This window comes from Leucopleurus acutus (genome assembly GCF_964270905.1).
Source record: "Leucopleurus acutus genome assembly, chromosome: 2".
Classification (NCBI taxonomy): domain Eukaryota; kingdom Metazoa; phylum Chordata; class Mammalia; order Artiodactyla; family Delphinidae; genus Leucopleurus; species Leucopleurus acutus.
Window position 1 is genome coordinate 168,753,807 of NC_139143.1, and position 16,936 is coordinate 168,770,742.

Here is a 16,936-nt window from a genome sequence, read left to right on the forward strand (position 1 = left end):
TTTAACGCGATCGTTGTAAAGAGCAACATTGATTCAGAAACATCACTAATGAATAAAACATTAAAAATGTAAATAGGGACTTCCCTGGCGGTCCAGTGGGTAAGACTCGGTGCTCCCAAAGCAGGGGGCCCGGGATTGATCCCTGGTCGGGGAACTAGATCCTGCATGCATACTGCAACTAAGAAGCCCACATGCTGCAGCTAAAGATCTGCATGCTGCAACAAAGATCCCGCATGCCACAGCAAAGACCCGGTGCAGCCAAAATAAATACGTACATACACACATACATAAATATTAAATGAATAAATAAATAATGTAAATAAAGACAAGATTGGTAATAGTAATTGAACCCTGAAGCAAAAGGAAAAATCAGAAATGCCAGTCCTGTCTTCAGTTAAAATTTTGATATTTTCCTCATTATGAATTTTTTTTGCATTATTTTTTATTTTTTCAAATATTGTATTAAAATGTTATTTATCTAGAGTACTAAGTGTTTTAACGTCCCCTTAAATTTTGCACCCAGGGCCTGTGCCTCCTTTGCCCCTCCCATTCCCAGATAAGATCCAGGTTCTTCACTGAGCACAGATGGAGCATCACGAGGTCCAGAGGGGCCTCAGCTGACCGGAGGGTGTCCAATAAGCTGGAGATCGACAGTGGAAGCCAGGACTCCTGCCTCCCAGGCAGGGAAAGCCAGTGCGCGCACCTGGTTCCAACCACCGCCAACCCCAGGTCTCTGGCGGACTTCAGCATATGTTCACACACCTCCAGGCTGGCCCCAAACTTGGCGCTCAAGGCAAGATGCTCTCACTGTCCTGGGTCCACAGCCGGAGGACCAGCCTGGGAAAGGGGTGCAAAGGATGCCAGGGGTTCTTAGGCACATGAGCCCCGATGCCCCCGACCCAACCTCCCTCCAGCTTCCCACCCACCCCCGCCTAGTTCCTCTGGAGTGTCCAGCCGTGGAGTCCCAAGGAGTGAACACACTCACTACTTACAGACTTCTGCCCAGGCAAGAAAAAGCAGGAAAAGGATAAAATTATAAATACACCTTCCATAGGTCTCCACGTTACAGGATCAGAGATGTTAAATAACTTTCCCAAGATCACACAGCATGTGACAACTGAAACTGAAATGTGAGCCCTGGTCTCCCCAACTCCGTGCCTTTTCCATGATGTTGCCTTATGCCAGACTGCCTAATGCTAGGCTCTGCCTAGTGTCTATGCAGACACAGGCAACGTTTATTTAGCACCAATGTGTACCAGGGAAGGCATCGGGCCACTGACCCAAATTCTTGTACTTTGCTGCTTGGGTCTGTGCCAGTCACCGTATGGGACCACCTTCATCTGGTTCCTGCAGCCCAACTCCATCTGTTGGGGTCCCAGGCTTGAGGTTCCTTGCTCTACCTGTCTCCACCTGTTTGCACCGCCCCTCCTCCACTGGTCTCACCTGGCCCCAGGGTGGTGCTGGGCCACCTTGATTAGCTCCCCCTCACTGTTGAAGGTCAGGAACCGCACCCCATGGCGGGCAGCGTACTCGATGTGCGAGACAGGCTTGCAGGGGTTGGCATAGATGATACGAGAGGGGGCCACGCCCAGGCCCAGCCCCTGCTCCAGCTCCACCTGGCATGGGTAACAGCCAGAGTAGGGGGCTGCCTCACTGCCCTTTACTCTTTGGGGACAGGAAGCCTGGGCATGAGTAAAAGGGGTTGCCCTTGACTGAACCCCTACCATGCAGTGCGCTGAGCACAAATTGTGCTCTTTAAGCTTCTAGACTCTTCTAAGGAAAGTAGAGTTGGCGCCATTTTCAAGAGGAAGGAACTGAGGCTCAGGTGAAATGGCTGTGCCAGGACAGGAACGGGTTCTGTGGCTTCAAGCTTGTGCTTCCACTCATTGGCTCAGGCTGTCTGCCTTAGTCACGCGGACCAGTGGGATGTTGACCACACCCATAGTTCATTCATTTATTCCTTCCCAAACAATTGAGGATTATGTTCAAGGTGCTGCCGTCCCCACTCCAGGACCCCTGGCAACTGGCCTTTTTTTCCCAGGAAGTGTCAGGTCCGTGAATGAGACAATTGGCCTTGGGCCCAGGCTCACCTGGCTGGCACAGTCGAAGCCAGTGCCCAGGGTGGCCAGGTCACGCAGCACCCAGGGGCTGCTGTTGCACTTCACCACATAGAAGGGTGAGACCCGAGGCAGGGCCTGGCGGAAGACCTGATGGCGGCGGGCCAGCATGCCCAGGTCAATCACCATGAAGGGGTCTTGGCGATCCTGCCAGCACAGGGAAAGAGGAAGAGAAGGCTGGGTAGTGGGTTATCTCATCTAATCCTCAGAACAACTCTATGCAGTAAGTACTATTGCTGTTGCCATTTCAGAGATCGGGAAACAAAGGCTCAGACAGAGGAAGTCACTGGCTCAAGGTCACAGAGCAAGTACACGGCAAAGACAGGATTTGACGCCAGGCCTTCTAACTCTTAAAATAGAGGCACAGGGCTTCCCTGGTGGCGCAGTGGTCGAGAGTCCGCCTGCCGATGCAGGGGACACGGGTTCGTGCCCCGGTCCGGGAAGATCCCACGTGCCGCGGAGCAGCTGGGCTCGTGAGCCATGGCCGCTGAGCCTGCGCGTCCAGAGCCTGTGCTCCGCAACGGGAGAGGCCACAACGGTAAGAGGCCCGCGTACCGCAAAAAAAAAAAAAAAAAAAAAATAGAGGGACAAGAGGGCAACAATCTTTGTAGATCAGAGCTCCAACCCTCAACCAGACAGCTTGGCACGGGGTAAAACTCCAAGTGGTGGGGTGGGGAGAGAGCTAGAAGGGGACAGAAATATTCCATCACCCCCAGCAGAACACAGCCTTGGAATAAGACCTAGGAGACGGACATAAAACTGTAAAACAGAAAGTCTTATTTCTTGCCCACCAAGTAGAGACTGAGACACCCTCTTCCCTCCCTACTCTCCCCTTTCGCTCCCTCCTCTTTCCTCCCCTCCCCCTCCCTCCCTACCAAATCGGAGAGCTCCCTGATCTTTAGGACCTGCCAGGCAGTTTCCCCAGCCTCCAGATTGATGAGATCCTTTGGCCACATGCTTCCAGGGCTTTCTTCACTCTCCTTTGGGTTCCCGACGGGGGTGCTCATCCCCGACACTCCAACTAAGCCCTTAGCCAGGCGCAGTTCCAACATCCTGGAAAGGGCTTGCACTGAGGATGGGGCCTCTTCCCTCCTCCCAGCTCCCTGAGGGCCCCAGAGCCAGAGTTCCTAGGCCATAATTTCTCAGCCCTCCCCTTCAGCCACAAGAGCTCCACAGAGCCCTCGTGAATTTTCCCATCTGTAAAATGGGCCACTGGCCTGGTCCAGCCTGCTTCAGAGACCTGGTGGGGGACCAAGCCAGATACATAGGCTGTGCGCACAGAAGAGAGGGTTGGCATCCTCTTCTGGGCTCCTCCACACACGTGTTCCCATTCACAGATGAGAAAACTGAGGCCAGAAAAGATAAGTGCAGAATCCAGGATCTTCAGATTTTAGGGCTCAGAGCCAGGGCCCAGGAGATGATCTAGGTCCAAGGTTCCCATTCTACGCACAGGGATGAGAGGCCCAGATACACGAAGGGACTTGATCGAGGTCACCAAATGCTCAGTGGCAGAGCTGGGCCTGGCACCTGGGCTCCCTAGAGCAGCCACTGGACCTGCTGCTGGCCACACTTCCCTGAGACCGAAGTGAGGGTGGCCTGCAGCCAGAGGCCCTCTGCTTCCGCAGCTGGGACTGCACCCATGCCCCCCACGCCCCACGCAGACTCACCTGCTGCCTATTGTGACCTGCTTCCCCAGCCACAACCCAGGCGGCCAGGATCTGTGGCGACTGGGCTTCCAGTAAATCCCATGGGAAGAGCAGAACTCAGCCCAGATCTCAGGGGCCAGGGCAAATACCACCCCAGGCTGTCCTTCCAAATCTCGGTCAGCCCTGCCTGCTCAGCCCAGACCTCCCAGGCCCCGAGAACTAACCCTCCTTTGTCACCCACACGACAGGATCACAGGTGAAGTCAGACTCCAATTATATGTGAACATCAGAGACAATCAGAGTAGAGGGACCCTGGGAACCGGCGTCCACCCTTCCCACTTCACAGATGGAAACACCGAGGGGCCCAGCGGTCTCCGGAAGACTCAGCAAACCCGGAGGGGGTAGAATCAGGACCTCAGACTCTAATCACGGGCCGGTTCCACTGCCTCAGAGCAAGAGCTGGTCTCTCCTGGTGCTGTCCCTCCGCGGCACATTTAAATACCTCGCTGGAAGTTTTTCCAAACGGAAAAGTGAGCCTATCTGTATCACTCAGTGTCCAGTCATGTCCCTCCTCCCTGGGCCTGCCCTCCCTCTCCATGTGGGCTGCTGAGGTCTCTGTGACCCCTTGTCCCTCCCAGGCTGAAGCCATCACCTTGGGGCCGCCCACCCTCTAGGATGTCAGCCGTCACTTCCTGCAGGCTCACACCCCGCCTCTGTGCTGTGACCAGAGCCTCCTTGCTGTTCCAGGAAGGCAGCTCAGCAAGGAGCCAGCTCCTGCCCTGACTCTTCTTTTCTGCCAGCCCTGTCTGGCCTTCTGCTCACTTGCGGCCTCCAACCCTTTTCCCTCCCACCAGGGGTCAATGCCCCCTGCCCCCCATCCCCCTTAGGCTCTGGGAGCTTAAACATCTAGGAAGGGGCAACAGGTAGAGCCTGGATTGGAGGGAAGAACTTGCTGCAGGACCAGGACAAATCCCTTAACTTCTAGAGCCTCATGAATCCCATCTGTGATTCCAAACAAGATAGTAAAGTCCAGGCTTTTACAGAGACCCCCACCTACTCTCACCCCAGACTGATCCCGCTGGAACTGACTTCTAGCACTGCTTCTTAGATGCTGTAAGTTCTTGGGCAGATGACCTCACCTCTGGGGGCCTCAAGATGGGGATAAACCAGCAGGTGGTCGTGAGGATTAAATGAGGTGAAAAGAGTTTAGCCAGGTGCCAGCATATACCAGTAATCATGATAATAGCAACAAGAATGGCCAATATTACTAAGCCCTAAATAAGTGTCAGGCATTACGCTGAGTACTTTATGTGGGTCAGTCATGGAGTCTTCACAACAGCTTATGAGGCAAATTCTACCCAGAGCCAGCTACACATTTGTGGGACCTGGACAAAGCGAATCTGTGACGGATGGGTGACCCCCATGGGGTTGCAACCTCAGCACCAGGACGAGCTCAGTACCTGGATTAATGGTGGACAAGACGCTCCTGGTGTGTTGCCTACCCAACGTGCGGGGTGTCGCCAGCCTGGGGTGAGGACAGCTGCCACCTTGCCCCGCACTGAGACCCGTGAGGCCATGTGCCTGACCCCAACTTCTTGGCTCTAGGCAAATCCATATGGATGGAGCTGGCCCCGACCAGATCCCCGCGAAGCAGTGGAGCCCAGCCGGAAACTGTTCCCCCACAAGCCATGGTAACTCTCCTACCCCTGCTCTGCCCACAGTGACAGGTACATGGGTGAAGCTCAGACTCCTGCTAATGTGTGACCAGCAGAGCCCCGTCAGAACCAGAAGGGACCTAGGCTCCTTCTCCACCTCCTCTCCCATCCTGTACATGGGAAAGCTTAGAGGCCAGAAGGAGAAAAGGGCCAAAACTCCCCTGGCGAGCTGGTGCTGGACTTGGTCTTCAGGCCGCCTCCGCACGCTGCAGATCCTGGGTGGGATCTGATTCCGGGTCCACCGCCCTGGAGGATGTACTGGCCTCTGCTTATGTGCAGATTCTTGCCTTTCTCTGTGGGTTTAAATATTTCTTTGAAAATCTCTCTAAATGGGAAAGTCAATCACACCCCATCAGGCCATGGGGCTGGGCCGCATGCCCCTCCTCCCACGCCCTTCCCACCCACCACCTGGGCGCCTCGTCTCCTTGTCTCTCTACCTTCCCATGCAGGCTGCCAGGGCTCACTCTGTCACCTGCTTGTCTCTCCCAACTGCCTCCACCAACCCAGGCAGCCCCTCCTCCTTCAGGCTGGACCCACCTGTGTGGTCCCTGGGCCTCTCTTGACCGCTGCTCAGCCCAGACCTGGGTGGCGGAGGTACTGAGCATCTCAGGGATACAGAACCTGGGCCCTCAGTCCTACCCCTGCAGCAGCTTGAGGAGGAAGGCCCTGTGTCCCTTGAACTCAAGAAGACAGTTGGGGACACACGTTAGCTTGGAGGGGACACACGTTAGTTAGGGTCTAAGCAGGAAAATAAAGCCACTTCAGCTATTCACAACAGAGACAATTTAATGCAGAGGATTGTTTCCACAGGTGATGGAGCAGCTGAGGGCCAAACAGGGAACAGTGAAGCAACCTGGATCCTGGCAGGCAGTTATTCCCATGCCTGGACTGGAGGGGCAAAGGGAAAAGTGATGTTCCCCAAGCCGGAGTCAGAGGTCACTTCGAGGAAGTTGGAACCACGGAGACACAGCCACTGCCTAGGAAGCTACCTGGGACAGAGAGGTGGAGGAGACACAGCCTGGTTTCTCCTGTGGCCTCCCAGCCTCATGACAGTGCCCCCCAGTGGCTGACCCCTGCTGGAAGCCAGTCCCCCTGGGAGATGGGACAGAGTCAGGGAGGGACAGAGAATGGATGGGGAGGAGGGCAAGCAGACCCAGGATGATCACAGGTGGTTGGAGGCTCCTTACAGGTAGAGACATTTACCTGAGCCCTCGAGGGTGAGAAGGTGCCAGCCAGGCCAATACTGGGCAGAGCATTCCAGGTGTCTAACTGCTGGTGCAAAGGCTCAGAGGTGGGAACAAGCTTGGACCCCAGGAGTAGAAAGGAATGTAGTGGTGGAAGAAAGGAGGTGGGAATTTGCTGGGCTTCAAAGTTGATGTATAATACAAGCCAAGTATTAGCCTGATATTACAGATGTGAAAATGGGGAGGAGGGTGCAAAATGTGGCATCCAGCATACAAAGAACCCTTCTAATAAGACGATCTCAAATCCGGACCTGATCTCGAGCGAGCTAGACACTTGCAGATGGAGAGCCTTTCAGTTCTGAACCAGCTCCCCCTTTCCCCCTAAATACACAATCCCGAGCGATGCTCCTTGTCCATTTCCCAGCCTCGCCAGCTATATACACCACCCTGGTGATGTCTGCGCTCTCTCTCCAGAGCTGCAGTGCTTGCTTTCTTGGCTTGTGTGTTCCCTTTGCTGGGAACGCTCTTCCATCACATGTTCAAATCATGCTTTCTTTTGCTTACGGGAATCATTTGTTCAGGGTTAAATTCAAGAGTGGGTCAGCTCAGTTGCTGAGGCACCAAAACACCCAGGAAATGAAGGGAGAGAAGAAAAGCCAGAGAAGAAAACTGAATGTCACCAAAACTCAGTAAGAGATTGGAAGTCAAACTTTGGTAGGTCACACGGGGTGAGGGGACACTCACCCTGGCTTCAGGAGCGGGTGGGTGTGGTAAACTGCAGGGCTTTTGCTTTGCAAGAAAGGCTGCAAGTTTGGGCAGAGCTGAATTGCTTAAGACAGAAGGGAGAGGTGGGGTCACCAGCAGGGCCTCCTGTTACCAGCAAGCCCATACTTCTACCCTCTCTCTGTACAACTTCCTCTGAATGAATGTTAAACAGATATTCAAGGAACATTTATTTAATGCTGGAACCATGGGGTATCCACATGTAAAAGAATGAAGTGGACTGCTACTTCATACCGTACATAAACGTTAACTCAAAGTGGATGAAAGACCCAAATATAAGAGCTAAAACTATAAAACTCTTAGAAGACAAGATAGGAGTATATTCATGATGTTGGATCAGGCAATGGTTTCTTAGATATGGGGAGAGACTGTTAATGTATACGGGATTTCTTTCTGGGGTGACAAAAACATATAAACATTAGATTGTGGCAATGGTTGCACAACACCATGAAGATACCAAAAAAAATAGAGAATTGTACACTTTAAATGGGTGAAATGTGTGGTATGTGAATATCTCAAAATATATTTTAAAAAAGAATATTCATACCATGTTCTTGGATTGGAAGAATCAATACTGTGAAAATGACTATACTACCCAAAGCAATCTACAGATTCAATGTAATCCCTATCAAACTACCAATGGCATTCTTCACAGAATTAGAACAAAAATTTTACAATTTGTATGGAAACACAAAAGACCTTGAATAGCCAAAGCAATCTTGAGAAAGAAAAACGGAGCTGGAGAAATCAGGCTCCCTGACTTCAAACTATACTACAAAGCTACAGTAATCAAGACAGTATGGTACTGGCACAAAAACAGAAATATAGATCAATGGTACAGGATAGAAAGCCCAGAGATAAACCCATGCACATATGGTCACCTTATCTTTGACAAAGGAGGCAAGAACATACAATGGAGAAAAGATAGCCTCTTCAATAAGTAATGCTGGGAAAACTGGACAGCTACACGTAAAAGAATGAAATTAGAATACTCCCTAACAACATACACAAAGATAAACTCCAAATGGATTAAAGACCTAAATGTAAGACCAGACACTGTAACTCTTAGAGGAAAACACAGGAAAAACACTCTTTGACATAAACCACAGCAAGATCATTTTTGACCCACCTCCTAGAGTAATGGAAACAAAAACAAAAATAAACAAATGGGACCTAATGAAACTTCAAAGCTTTTGCACAGCAAAGGAAACCATAAACAAGATGAAAAGACAACCCTCGGAATAGGAGAAAATATTTGCAAATGAAACAATGGACAAGAGATTAATCTCCAAAATATATAAACAGCTCATGGAGCTCAATATCAAAAAAACAAACAATTCAATTAAAAAATCGGCAGAAGACCTAAATAGACATTTCACCAAAGAAGATATACAGATGGCCAAGAGGCACATGAAAAGATGCTCAACATCACTAATTATTAGAGAAATGCAAATCAAAACTGCAATGAGGTATCACCTCACACTGGTCAGAATGGCCATTATTAAAACATCTAGAAACAATAAATGCTGGAAAGGGTGTGGTGAAAAAAGAACGCTCCTGCACTGTTGGTGGGAATGTAAATTGATACAGCCACTATGGAGAACAGTATGGAGGTTCCTTAAAGAACTAAAAATAGAACTACTGTATGACCCAGCAATCCCACTACTGGGCATATACCCTGAGAAAACCATAATTCAAAAAGAGACATGTTGGGCTTCCCTGGTGGCGCAGTGGTTGAGAGTCCGCCTGCCAATGCAGGGGACGCAGGTTCGTGCTCCAGTCCGGTGAGCCATGGCCTCTGAGCCTGTGCATCTGGAGCCTGTGCTCCGCAACAGGAGAGGCCACAACAGTGAGAGGCCTGCGTACCGCAAAAAAAAAAAAAAAAAAGAGACATGTACCACAATGTTCATTGCAGCACTATTTACAATAGCCAGGACATGGAACCAACCTAAATGTCCATCACAGATGAATGGATAAAGAAGATGTGGCACATATATACAATGGAATATTACTCAGCCATAAAAAGAAACGAAATTGAGTTATTTGTAATGAGGTAGATGGCCCTAGAGTCTGTCCTACAGAGTGAAGTAAGTCAGAAAGAGAAAAACAAATACTGTATGCTAACACACATATGGAATCTAAAACAAAATGGTACTGATGAACCTAGTGGCAGGGCAGGAATAAAGACGTAGACATAGAGAATGGACTTGAGGACACGGGGTGGGGAGGGAGAAGCTGGGGTGAAGTGAGAGTAACATCGACATATATACACTACCGAATGTAGAATAGTTAGGTAGTGGGAAGCAGCAGCATAGCACAGGGGTATCAGCTCTGAGCTTTGTGATGACTTAGAGGAGTGGAATAGGGAGGGTGGGATGGAGGATCAAGAGGGAGGGGAGATGGGGGTATATGTATGCATATGGCTGATTCACTTTGTTGTACAACAGAAACTAATACAGTATTGTGAAGCAATTATACCCCAATAAAGATCTATTTTTAAAAAAGTAAGAAAAATCAGATATTAGCACCATTAAAAAGAAAAAAGAATATTCACTTAAAGAGACACCACAATATTACTAACCTACAAAGTGGCTCCCAGTCCAGCCCTGGGTAAAACAGACAGAACATAGATCTTGCAAACCTGCCAGTCTGAGTTTGAATCAAATCTAGAAACCTAGAAAGCGATTTATCTACTCTAAGCGTCAGGATTCTCACCCATGGAAAGGGTATGATAAGAAGCACCTACAAGGTAGATTCTTAAATGCACACACTCTTTGATTGTCAGAATCTCTGAACCAAACATCTTAGACCTGAAAAGATATGTGGTCGAACCTCCCTGTCTCTTGGTATAAATCCTCTTTTCAACTTCCTAAATAGGTCATCATCCCACTAGGTTGTTTGCGTACCCCCCAGGGACAGGGAGCTCACCCCACTTCCTGAGGCAGCCAGTCTTATTCTTGAACAGCTCTGATTGATGACGAGGTCTCTCTTTAAACTCTGTCTCTTCCTGGTTGACTCTTTTTTATTTTATTTTATTTTAGTTTTTATTTTTGGCTGTGTTGGGTCTTCGTTGCTGCACGCAGGCTTTCTCTAGTTGCAGTGAGCGGGGGCTACTCTTCATTGTGGTGCGCGGGCTCCTCATTGCGGTGGCTTCTCTTGTTGTGGAGCACGGGCTCTAGGCACGCGGGCTTCAGTAGTTGCAGCACACAGGCTCAGTAGTTGTGGCTCGCAGGCTCTAGAGCACAGGCTCAGTAGTTGTGGTGCACAGGCTTAGTTGCTCTGTGGCATGTGGGATCTTCCCGGACCAGGGCTCGAACCCGTGTCCCCTGCATTGGCAGGCAGATTCTTAACCACTGCGCCGCCAGGGAAGCCCCTGGTTGACTCTTTTAGGTCCTGCCTCCTCCCTTTCAGGCCCCCACAGAACCCCTTCAGTGACCTGAAATTTGTATCAATATGTCCCTGAGTCTCTCCTTTTCTGGGTCAAAAACTCCTTCTCTGATTTCCATCTAGTATAACTCCATGGTTTTCCCAGTGCAGAAGCAAAGTTCCAGAGAGATTCACCACAGGTAACACAGAGGCTGAGAGATCACATGGTGAGTTGGGGGACCAGCCCGTCTACCCAGAGCTCCTATGACAGACAGCAGAATGTGTCAGCACTAGGTCTTCCCCGGGGCTTTGACTAAGTTCCATATGTTGGCTCCTAGCTTGGGGATGAGTGCAGGATTGATCAGAGAGACATCATGACTGACACAGCACCCAGCACCAAGGACCCCTCTCCAAGCTGAACCTCCACCTCACTCAGCCTGCCTGGTCGGGCTTGTGTCCTGAGTCTCTTTGAAGCATGGCTGGAATGACTCACCAACATCCAACGATTATGCCAGTCCCGGCAAGAGCAGAAAGATGGGGAAACAGGCTCCCTTTTCGCAAGTTATCCCCAGTTTTGTTATCCCCACCAGAGACCAGAGAGGAGGACTTAGTATTCCCATTGTATTTAGACTAAAAGATGAAGAGATTTGCTCAGGGTCATACAGCTGGTAAGACAGAGCAGGAATTTGAACCCAGTTCTGTTGACCTCAGAGTCTCTGTTCCCGGGAATGAAAAGGCAGCATAACTCAGTGATTAAACACATCAAATTTAATGTGCCCAATGGAGATGATGATGATGGGGGAGGTGAAGATAATATAATTATTTATTGAGTGCTTACTACCACACACCCTGCCAGGTATCAACTCATTCAATACTCACAAAATCTTACGGATGTAGTTACAGTTATTATCCCCATTTTATAGGTGATGAAACCAAGGCAGGGAGAGGCAGGATAATAATAAAATCTACTTAATAGGACCATGGAGAGTAAATGAGATAATGCATGGAAAGCCCATAGTTTAGTGCCTTCATGACACTGGTTAAGTACTTAAATTGTAGTTAATGATAATGATAATAATGTTGGCAAGATAAGGGCCTTAGAGATCATCTAAACCAGAGACCTTAAACTTTTTGTCTTAAAAATTAAATATGGACCCTATAGGGGATATTTGTCGTGTCTTGTGGATGTCTGGCATCTCTGAACACTGCTCCTGGAAGTCCCATCTCTCCAATGTGGAAGCAAGAAACCAACTTTGCCAAGTTCGCTTGCAGCGAGGATGTGTGAAAACATGAACCTGGGCTCTATCAGGTTGATCTGAAGGCAATGAGGACTGGCTAGTATTACAAAAGTGACTGTAGCCACCGCCACGGTGTGTGATGGTGAAGCGGTGGTTAATTAAATTGTTGCCTGTTGTCAGTTGGAATGAAGTTCCCATTGAAAGTAAGGCTTTAAGGACCAAATGTCTAGCGCCATAAAATGGCACAAAAGGCAGAAGGAATACCAGTATTTGGGGTGGAGTAACTTCTGCCTGTCCTAGAGAATTTAGGGAAATAATATGGCAAGCTCAGAGGCGTAATTTATTGGCACAAGACATGGCCAGAGAATCAGGAACTTTCTATGACTAAACTGTAAAGAATCTCTCATCTCTTGCTGCTGAAGAGACGAATGAGCCAATAACGGAAATAAAAGTTTGAGAATGCAAGTTGCCATCTCACAACATCAGTTAATTTATAGCCTTACCTCATGTGCGCGCGTGCACGCACACACACACGCATCTACTAAAGTTAAACATACACCCATCCTATGACTCAGCAATTCCATTTCTGAGTATACACTCAAAAGAAATAAGAAATACTCAACAGAAATATGTCCACCAAAAGACGTGTACAAAATCATATCAAGTTATAATATCGCCAAACTGGCTACAATCTAAAAGTCAATCAATCATAGAACTGACAAATAAATTCATATATATCTCATGGAATACTACACAGCAATGAAAAAGAACAAACTAATGCTAATTGTAAAACCATGAGTAAATCTCACAGACATATGTAGAGCAAAAAAAAAAAAAAAAAAAGGCAGACCCAAAATAACAATACATACATACTTCATGATTTTATTTATATGAAGTTCAAAAACAAGTAAAATTAATCTACTCTGACAGTAGTCAGAAGAGTCATTACCTCTGGGTAGGAGGCTACTGGCAGGGAGGGAGTGTGAGAGAGCCTTCTGGGTTCCTGGAAATGTCCTATATCTTATATCTTGTTCTACCAGTGGTAATACAGAATATACTTACAGATCCTCCCCTACTAACAATGGGGTTATGTCCCAATAAACCCATTAGAAGTTGAAAATATCTTAAGTTGAAAATGCATCTAATACACTCAGCTACTGAACATCATAGCTTAGCCCATCCTACCTTAAACATGCTCAGAACACTGACTTTAGCCTACAGTTGGGCAAAACCATCTAGCACAAAGCCTATTTTATAATAAAGTGTTGAATACCTCATGTAATGTATTGAGAACTGCACTGAAAGTGAAAAACAGAATGGTTGTGTGGGTACAGAATGGTTGTAAATGTATCAGCTGTTTATCCTGGTGACCTCGTGGGAGGGAGCTGCGGTCAGTTGCTGCCACGCTCAGCATCACAAGGGAGTATGGAACCGAATATGCTAGTCCAGGAAAAGATCAAAATTCAAAATCGGAAATATGGTTTCTACTGAATGTGTACCACTTTCACACCACCATAAAGTCAAAAAATTGTAAGTCGAACCCTCACAAGCTGGGGATCATTGGCATATATATTCACCTTTTTATATATGCATATACACATACATATATATTCATGTATATATTGTGTATATACATTCATTCAGCTGTACACTTAAGATTCACATTTTCACAGCTATATCAGGCCTCTGGTGACATATGAACGTTGAAGGATTGACTTAGAAAACATGCATCGTAAGAACTGTAATAAAGACGTACGTGGAGCTTTCGATGTCTCAAAGTGCTTCAAACCCACAGAATACGTCAAGCCTCCCTTGTCAGCACAGTTAACCCTTTTCCTGGCACTGATGAGGCTGTTTCTGACTCTCTAAAGGTCCCTGTTATGACCTTGCGGGAGGGTTGTAAGTGACAGTAATCTCTTCATGCACTCCCCCACACCCTTCATTGCTTCAAATTCTTTAACAGCACACCCCAAGGGTACCCCAGTAATGTCAAACCCTAGAGGGGAACACTGCCATACCAAAATAATCTAAAGGTTTAATCAATTTACATTAACAAAAACCTGTAGAATCTGTGTGGGAATGGACGCTGAGGGTGTTAGACACAGAAGGGAGGAACATAACTTTAGATCAGATCAGTTTATCCATATGGTTCACTTACCTGCAGTCACCATCCAGGTGCTCGCTCAAACCTCCGGGAGTGGTTGATTAGCTAAACCTGAACTCCATGGTGGCCTGCAGTAAGTGAGGTCGAATGCCATAAATTCCCTGGTTTCATACAGAGGAAGGAATCCAGAGATTTAAGGAGAGCATCCAAGCAGCTCATCCACCGTTTAACTACGTTTCCTGTAGAGGTTCAGGAGAACATGACTTCTCCAAGGACTGAGAAATGCATTGAGAGTCACATCAGCCAAAAGAGTAGTAGTTTCTTTGCAAATCACTCTCTAAGCCAGAGATAAAGGACGGAAATTCTGCCATTGAAATGGACTTTCTTATTTCAAAGGGAAAGATGAGATGAGGTCCTGGAGGATAGTACAGGCCAAGTAACAGCACTTGGCCGCAGAGGCAGCAACATGGTTACCATCGTGGACAGCAGGGCCCCAGTGGGATCAGAATGGTTAGGTCTGCAGGGATCTTTGGTGTGGTCAGTTGACCGTGGGCTCTGCAGGACAAAAGTAGGTGTTCAGACTACTGAGATCCCATTTGATCTGTTTAACCCAAAAAGAAACTCTAGGTATACCCAATAATTTTAGAAATAATAGGCAAAAAAAGGATAAACAATATTTTGTATAGTCAGGATAAAGTAAGTGTTGGTAACTGATTTAAATAAAATTGTGATAAAATATATTGGGAAGACTGAAGAGAAGTGAGGAGATATAGAAGAACCTCATAAAAAAATAAGTATAGATAGTTAACTCATTAAATCATGAAATAGCATCATAAGCTCGTTATCTGGAAACACTGAGGTCAATAGCAGAAGAAATGCCTGACAGTGTTCAAAGTGATGGCCTCTGGGGGCAAAACCAGTAAGAGGGGAGGTGTGCTCGGGAGTTTGTGCCAGGCATCATTTAGAGATGAAATTTTTGAAAAGTTAAAGTTTTGAGACAAAAATAAATGTCTTGAAGAGCTACATTCTCCTCACAAACCCCTTCTCCTGGCAACCCTTCAGCCATCTGCAGACAGGGCTCATGTCACCCAAGGTAGCTCTCCCCTAGGCCAAACACCCCCAGTTCCCGTTGGTCTGGCCTCTTCCTTCCTCCCTGGGAGGTTATGTAACCTGCTCAAGGTCACAAAGAGAGTAGGTGTCACAGTCCAGAGTGACATTTGGGGCTCCTCTGACAGACAGCAGAATAGGAACCTCTGAGGGCAGGCCCTTGAGTTCCCTGGTGCCGTGACTCAGTTCCCCGGGTGACTCTGCAGGTAGGCTGGACAGAGAGTCATCCCTGAGGAATCATCCCACACTGACTCCTGCCTGAGGATGCCCCATGGGAGCAGAGACTGCCCGCCCAGCCCCACCTGAAGCAGGACTTCTGATCTGGCTTTTCTGGGGCATGTTCCTACATATGTCAATAAGCAGCAAATAGGTACAAGCAATCTCCTGCATACGAACCTTCAAGTTTCGAACTTTCAAAGATTCGAACATGTATTCCCATGTCCAATCACATAAGTTAGTTCATGTGTCTGGCGTACATTGTCGCGTGCGTGCATCCTCTACAAGTGGTTGTGCTTTTGTGTACTTTACTGTACAGTACTGTTGCTGTGCAACTCAAGGAGCTTACTAATGAAGACCTGATGGAATTGGAGGCCCAGAGAAAGGATGAAGAGAAACAAGAGGAAGAAGTAACTGAAGAACCGAAGAGATTCACGACGCAGGAAATAGCAAGGGGATTTTCTTTATTTGAGGAGGCACCGTTAGTTTTTGAGGCACAGCGCCTGAAAGTAGAATGGTACACGAAGGTTGCAGCAGCCGCTCAGAATGCAATCCAGTGCTACCGTGTCATCTATGACAAGAAAAAAAAGTTACTACCCAGACATCACTGGATCGTTTTTCAACAGGGTAAATAGAATTGAATCCAGCAAGGAACCAGAACCTGTGCCATCAGCGTCAGGCGTGAGTGAAATTGCAGCTTGCCCTCCATCTCCTATTGCTGACGATCCTTCAGCTCTACCATCTCCCACCTCCTCTCCCTCCTCCAGTCAGTAACTCTTCTTGCCTGTTCACTCGATGCCAGCCCCTGTATGCCAGCTGTTGTACTGTACCACTGTACTTTTCAAGGTACTGCACTATAAGATTAAAAATGTTTATTTTTTAAAATTAATTTATTTATTTACTTATTTTTGGCTGTGTTGGTTCTTCGTTGCTAAGCGTGGGCTTTCTCTAGTTGCAGTGAGTGGGGGCTACTCTTCGTTGCGGTGTTCGGACTTCTCATTGCGGTGGCTTCTCTTGTTGTGGAGCACGGGTTCTAGGTGCACGGCATCAGTAGTTGTGGCACACGGGTTTAGTTGTTCTGCAGCATGTGGGATCTTCCTGGACCCGGGATTGATCCTGTGTCCCCTGCATTGACAGGCGGATTCTTAACCACTGCGCCACCAGGGAAGTCCCAAAATGTTTTTGTTATTTTTGTGGTTTTTTTGCGGTACGTGGGCCTCTCACTGTTGTGGCCTCTCCTGTTGCAGAGCACAGGCTCGGGACGCGCAGGCTCAGCGGCCATGGCTCACGGGCCTAGCTGCTCCGCGGCATGTGGGATCTTCCAGGACCGGGGCACGAACCCGTGTCCCCTGCATCGGCAGGCGGACTCTCAACCACTGCGCCACCAGGGAAGCCCCAAAACGTTTAATTTTTGTGTTTGTTTTTTATGTATTATTTGTGTGAGAAGTATTATAAACCTA

At 48.0% G+C, this 16,936-nt stretch overlaps 2 pseudogenes across 2 annotated transcripts in view; one reads left to right on the forward strand and one right to left on the reverse strand.

The window, feature by feature from the left end:
- Positions 1-16,936, forward strand: part of LOC309974959 (methylosome protein WDR77-like) — a 462,921-nt pseudogene that overhangs the window by 372,930 nt on the left and 73,055 nt on the right. The gene's annotated exons all lie outside the window — the stretch shown is intronic.
- The window catches only part of LOC309958265 (antizyme inhibitor 2-like), a 41,529-nt pseudogene that overhangs the window by 5,464 nt on the left and 19,129 nt on the right, over positions 1-16,936 (reverse strand). Inside the window, exons 4-5 of the transcript in view lie at positions 1,444-1,616; positions 704-837 (exon numbers count right to left, since the gene is read on the reverse strand). The product of the transcript in view is annotated as an antizyme inhibitor 2-like (transcript). The remainder of the gene's footprint in view (positions 1-703; positions 838-1,443; positions 1,617-16,936) is intronic.